The sequence below is a fragment of the Pteropus vampyrus genome, unplaced genomic scaffold, assembly GCF_000151845.1.
Source record: "Pteropus vampyrus isolate Shadow unplaced genomic scaffold, Pvam_2.0 Scaffold107, whole genome shotgun sequence".
Taxonomy (NCBI): domain Eukaryota; kingdom Metazoa; phylum Chordata; class Mammalia; order Chiroptera; family Pteropodidae; genus Pteropus; species Pteropus vampyrus.
Window position 1 is genome coordinate 1,161,341 of NW_011888888.1, and position 6,330 is coordinate 1,167,670.

Below are 6,330 nucleotides of genomic sequence, written 5' to 3' on the forward strand. Positions count from 1 at the left end.
ATTTTTTTTTTTTTTATGTAACTACCACTTTTCCAGTACTTTGCCCATAAATTCCAGCAACCTCAAAATCCTTGAACTCCATTATCTATCTCCTTGGTTTAGGGAGACTGCCAGACTTCCCCATAAGCAGCTAATAAATAATGCCTCCAGGCAAAAAGCCTGGGCTAGCATAAGGGTCATCTTATTTATTTCCCTTCTTTCAGAGATCATAATGTTGTAATGTCTGTTGTTCAACATCTGAAAGCAGTCATTTCATATATTTTTCCAGTTCTCTAGTTGTGTATGGTGGGAAGGATGGTCTGGTACCAGTTTACCTCATTATGGCTGAAAGTAGAAGACTGTTAATTGTTTTCTGAATCTACATGGTATCCAGCCTCACTGGTCCAAAACAGTGCCTGTCTATCTTTCTATGGGTCTCTTCCTTCCATTTTTTACAGAGACTTTTTAAACTCTTATTACGTAACTATACGTAAAGATAGGTTCTGTGAAGAAGTGATAAAGGTTAAACAAAGTTCCAAAAGTGAAGTCCAAGTTCAAGAGTTTGGTGTAAGAGACACCAGAGCTTGCTCTCTCTCTGCCATGAGAGGGCACAACAGTAAGGCAGCCATCTGAAAGCCAAGAAGAGAGCTCTCACCAGGAATCAAATTATCCAGAACCTTGATCTTGGATTTCCCAGGAATCAAATTATCCAGAACCTTGATCTTGGATTTCCCAGCCTCCAGAACTCTGAGAAATAAATTTCTGTTGGTTAAGCAACCTACTCTATGGTGTTTTCTTATGGCAGGCAGAGTAGACTAATATGGCAGCTGGAGTAGACTAATATTCTCCCACATCATTGCCTTTTACCTTCACTTTCTACCTTTCTTCACTGAGAAAATAAATATCATCAAGTAGGAATTTCTTCAAGTTATTGACTCTTTTTCTCAATCTTGTTTTCCTGATCTATCTCCTTTCTTTTCAAACGTACCATCCATACACATCTTTGCTTCCTTTTCTTTCTCAAGAGATTTTTGCCTATGTAATGTTCAATATTTATATCATGTGCTTTTCTTTAATTTTTTGCCACAGATAGCAATGCACTCTTATTTTCAGACCATTATAAATATCAGTTTTGAGTCAATGAGTAGTTGACAGAAAGCTGCATAATTAACTTCAAATACAAAACAGTTTTTTCAACATAATTTTTTTGCCTTCTCAGTAAGGGACTCAATGGTCCATCCATAATGAATCATTTTTAGATTTCTAGGGCTATGTCTTATTCATGTTCCCTGATTTATAAGCATATAAAAAGTATTTATCAATTGAATGAATAGATCATTTAACAAATTATGCTGCCTCAATTTAAGGTTAAGAAAAACCGTAGTTCTATAATGAAAACATCAATGTTTTCCCCAAGCCATTGCTTTTGTTTGTGAAAGTCAAATCTCTAAACAATTATTGATGAGTAGGCATAAAAGTTAAGCTTTAATAACTATAAAAATATTCTGGTGCTGGTTGAAACAGAAGAGAAAAGGGATAAAGTTTTGGAAGATCATTAGACTTCACATTTTTTCAAGAACACATCTTTTTTATGGGCCTCCATATAGATGATTTAAGGAAAGCATAAAAACATTTAAGTCCATAGTCTCAGAAACTGACTGATTGGCTACACAGTCTTCACTGTGCTTCAAACTAGCTATTTAAAGCACAACATTCAAGTCTAGTAATTATTTAAGGTATCTGCCTTCACCTAACAATGTAAAGAACCATGATTGATGGTGGGCTTAAAGAAATAAGGTCCTCATTGTTTTCTATAACACAAAGTCCAGAGGAAGACAATTCAGGGCTAGTCCTCCACAATGCCAATAAATATGAAATCATTCTATCTTTTCACTCAACAGTTTTTAGCACCTTCTTGCTTATTGCCTCATGGTTGCAATATGGCTACTCCACTTTCAGCCTCATGTTCAGTTACCAGGCCAGAAGAAAGGGAAAAATTACAATGGTAGAAGGCAAAAATTTTGTTTATTTTTGCTCATTAGGAAAGCCAACACTTCCTCAAGACTCCACAGTCAAGACTTTCATCGTGTTTTAGACTAGAACTTTATCACTAGACCATGTCTAACTGCAAGATTGCTAGGTAGGAGGGGACTTTGAGTGAGAGGTGGGTGAGTTAATTAGCCAGTTGGCGTTGTTGCATGTGAATCAGAACTGCCATTCATCTGTAGTATTTAAAAGGGCATTCCTCCTGCCAGAAAAGATGTGTTAGTTATAGTAAAAAAGCAAAAAGCAAAAAACAAAAAAACAATAAACCCCCCAAAACAAACAGAAAAACACCCCAAAAACAAAAAGCAGAAAACAAAAACACAACTGCACCAGGTAAAAAACAAAGGAAGTACTTAAAAAGTCAACACATAAAGGAAATTTGGTTTAGTGCTCTTCTGTCTCCCAATTCAGAGAGACCAAAAATGCCAACTAGTAAAGAACCACACACCCAAAGTCAACAAACCAGCACATAATGTGATCTGGGGCCCAACAGAGACTTGTACATGGAAATTTCAATACTTAAGACGAGCTAAGAACTTGCATGTTTTTTTTATAAGAAGTCTTTCGATTTGATAATATCAAATTATATCCAGTTGCTCTGGAGAACTGGGTTCACATCCTGCCTTAGCCTCTTATTATATGACCTTGGGCAATTTCACCCCTCTTGGTCCTTAATCTTTTTTGTCTGTTTTGTCTGGTATAAGTATTGCTACCTCAGCTTTTTTGTTTTGTTCTTTTTTATTTTCATGAAATAACTATTCCCTCCCTTTGCTTTCAGTCTGTGTGTTTCCTTCAATCTGAAGAGAGCCTTTTGTAGGCAGCATAGGTAAAAGCCATTTGGCCGTCTTATGTCTTTTGATTGGAGCATTTAATCTATTTATATTTAAAGTAATTGTTGATGGATATGTAGTTCCTGCCATTTTATTATTCATATTTTAGATCTTTTTTCTTTTCTTCTTAAAGAAGCTTCTTTAGCATTTCTTGTAATACTGTTTGGTGGTGGTGGACTCCTTTAGCTTTTTTCTTGTCTGAGAACCTCTTTATTTGTCCTTCAATTTAAGCAATAGCTTTGCTGGGTAGAATAATCTTGGTTGTAGGTCCTTGTTTTTCATCACCTTGAATATCTCCTGCCAATCCCTTCTGACCTTCAAAGCTTCCATTGAGAACTTTCTTTTTCAAATGACCAAATCTTAATATGACACTAAAGGGCAGCATTATTTTTGGAGATATTCTCAGTTTTTTTTTATTCCAATCAAATAGATTGTCAAGAATGTCCATTAAAATGCACAGGAAATAAAGGAGTGAATTTATATAATAGTGTGAAAACTGGAAATTAATGATTCTAACATTCATGTCTTGAACAGTTGGGTTTGTTAAGCTTATTTATGCAATAGATTTGCAATGTTACTTTTAAAAATCATAGTTTAAAAATAACATTTAATTTGGTGACTTCTCTGGTCAAGTAATTCTCAGGGACTTGAGAAACAAAGGTGTAAAAATATAAAAATGTAATGTGAGTCGAATCCAAATTTATTTAAAGTTTTTAGAAGTATTGGTTTGTAAAATAAATTGAGGTTTACACATTTAGGTTGCCTAATGTTTTGAAGGCATAACTAAAAATAGCAATCTGGAATGCGATACAATTTGAACTTATTTGGAAAATATATTTAAATTGTAGATTTGCTTTTTAGGTTAAGTTACATTAACTCGTGAAAATAAGTCAGGATCTGTCTACAATCATTTTCCTTACTTTCATTTACTCATTAGGAAAGGCTGCTTAGTTAGCAGATGGTAGGGCTCATATACTATCAAACTCAGAGCTGGCGGGAGGGTTGGCAGAGACCATTTTCCATGAAAATTCAAGGTTTTTTTTTCTTTCTTTTTCATTTTCTTTTTTTTTTCTTTTGTATTTATGTAGTTTGGCAAGCAGTGCAGAAGAAAAGCCTTATGTTGATAAATTTGGAAGATCTAAATTATTAAGTAATGCAGTTGTCTTAAAATGTAAAATTGCTAGATTATTTTAATAATATAGAGCCTTAGTGCTATCTTTTATTTTAAACAACTATAGCTTTTTATTTGTAAAAGATAGCGTGTGGACTTGCAAAGAGTAATAAAATCACCTTTTGATTTTATAGTGTCTATGACTCATCTTCTCACTTGGAAATAAAACCAAAAAACCCTGGATAGCTATTAAAACTCAAACCATGTTTCAGGAAAAGAACCAGATGGTTCAGGCCTGTTGGATTAAATTACTTGGAATTGCTAAACAAAAGAGTATTCTCAATGACTTTTTAAATCCATGTTTTGATAAACTCAGGGGTCAGTCTGACCTTAATTCAACTAAGCAGAGAGTGGGGCCAGGTTTCATAGGCTTGTACTGTGTGACTTCAAATAAGGGAAGGTTCCAAAATCACATTGTTCTATCAACGATTATGTGTGTGTTGGCTTGATTTGTGGTATGAGTGAAGAAACAGATGAAGCAAAACATCTAAAAATTACTTTAGGATCAGAAGATTGCTTTGCCCGCAGATCTTGCTTTCATCATGTCAGCCCATATCAGTAATGCTATCTAGTTTACAGATGATTTTGATATAAAATTTTAAATTATACAAGATGCTATATTAATTTTAGCAGGAACCACCCTTGCAAAATGATACTTCTTTTTGTAAGATGAAAAATTGCACCACAGAAAGAGGCCACTACATGGAAATTGAGAGATTGTGCTCTGGCGTCTGTATGGCTGATGCTGTCACTAGCTGTGCAACCTTGGGCATATTGCTTATTTTTATTGTTTCCAAATTGTATCATTTATAATAGGGGAGATAATAATATCTCCTGCATTTGCTATTGCGAGAATTAAATGAATTAATATATATGAAAGTGCTTAGAACAATGCCTAGTATACAGTGATTTCTTAGTAGAAGTTACTGTTATTAACATGTTGAGTTTAGGTGACTGAATGATGGAGAAGCCACTGGATGGTAAGTCACAAAGATTGGATTCTAAACTTAGACCTGCTGGCTCTGTCAGCTTGCTGACCTTCCACAGGGCATCTAACTTCTCTCAGTCTCAGTTTAAAGACTGAAAATCCCTAGCAAAGAGAATGTACTTGTAGTTCTTTTAGTGAGAGGGTAGGCTAGATGGCCTCTAGGATCACATCTAGCTCTAAACATCTATAAATCTTGGATGGAAACAAGCATCCCAGCTGAGAAAAAATGTCAGGAGTAAATGTGGAAAATCCTAGAGAGCTTTGTCCATGTCTTTGTCCCTGTTTGTAACTCATTTCCACCCTACTTCTAGCTTGACTGACTCTCTCTCTTTCTCTGTGTTTTGGCTTAAATACCACCCATCAGAGAGACCTGTCTTGACTACTCAATCTAAAATTAATCCTGCTAAAAGAACTTGTTCTTTTTTTTTCATAGCACTTCGCATTTTAAATAGCTATTAATTTTTGATAACATTCTTGTTTTTTATCTGTTCCTCCTTCCCCAAGTTATATGCTTTTTAGATTCAGGGATTACATCTGTTTTAATAGCTTTTTGATCTTCAGCACCTAAGAGATCAGCACAAGCAGGCATTCAATCGAGATTTTATTTTATTTATTTAACAGCTATATTGGATGCCAGCAATGTACAAGGCTCTCTTTTAGGTATTGGGGAAATAATAGTGGACTAGACAAATAGCCTTGCTCTCATGAAGCTTATATTTTAGTACGAAGAATCAGATAGTAAACAAATACACAAAAACATATCATACAGAATTAAATCTATGAAGAAAATAATTAGGGTAAGGGATGAACACTTTGCCAAAGGCACAGCAAAAGCAAAGGCAACAAAAGCAAAAATAAGCAAGTGGGACTTCATCAAACTAAAAATCTTCTGCAAAGCAAAGAAAACTATATAAACAATGAAAAGGCAATCTACTGAATGGGAGAAAATATTTGCAAATAATATTTCTGATAAAGGATTAATATCCAAAATATATAGTAAAAAACTCATACAACTCAATAGTAAAAAAATCCAAACAATCCAATTTAAAAATGGGCAGGGGTAGGAGATCAAGTAGAAGGCCTAGGTAAAAGCAGGATTTGCCTCCTCTCAGGACCATATTAAAATTACAAGCAAATGATAAAATAATCAACATAGAGAATCACCTGAAGTCTAGCTGGTCTTAACACATACAGCTGATGAAATAAAGAAGCCACATTGAAACCAGTAGGAAGAGCAAAGATTAGAAATGGGGTGGGGCTGCATCTGCATGGCGGTGGAGCACTTGGAGGGAGAACGCAGCTGTAGAGGCCCCTCT

General features: G+C 34.9%; 1 protein-coding gene across 1 annotated transcript in view; it reads left to right on the forward strand.

Annotated features, from left to right (window-relative positions):
- The window catches only part of FBXL13 (F-box and leucine rich repeat protein 13), a 283,144-nt gene that overhangs the window by 41,310 nt on the left and 235,504 nt on the right, over nucleotides 1–6,330 (forward strand). The window lies entirely within an intron of this gene.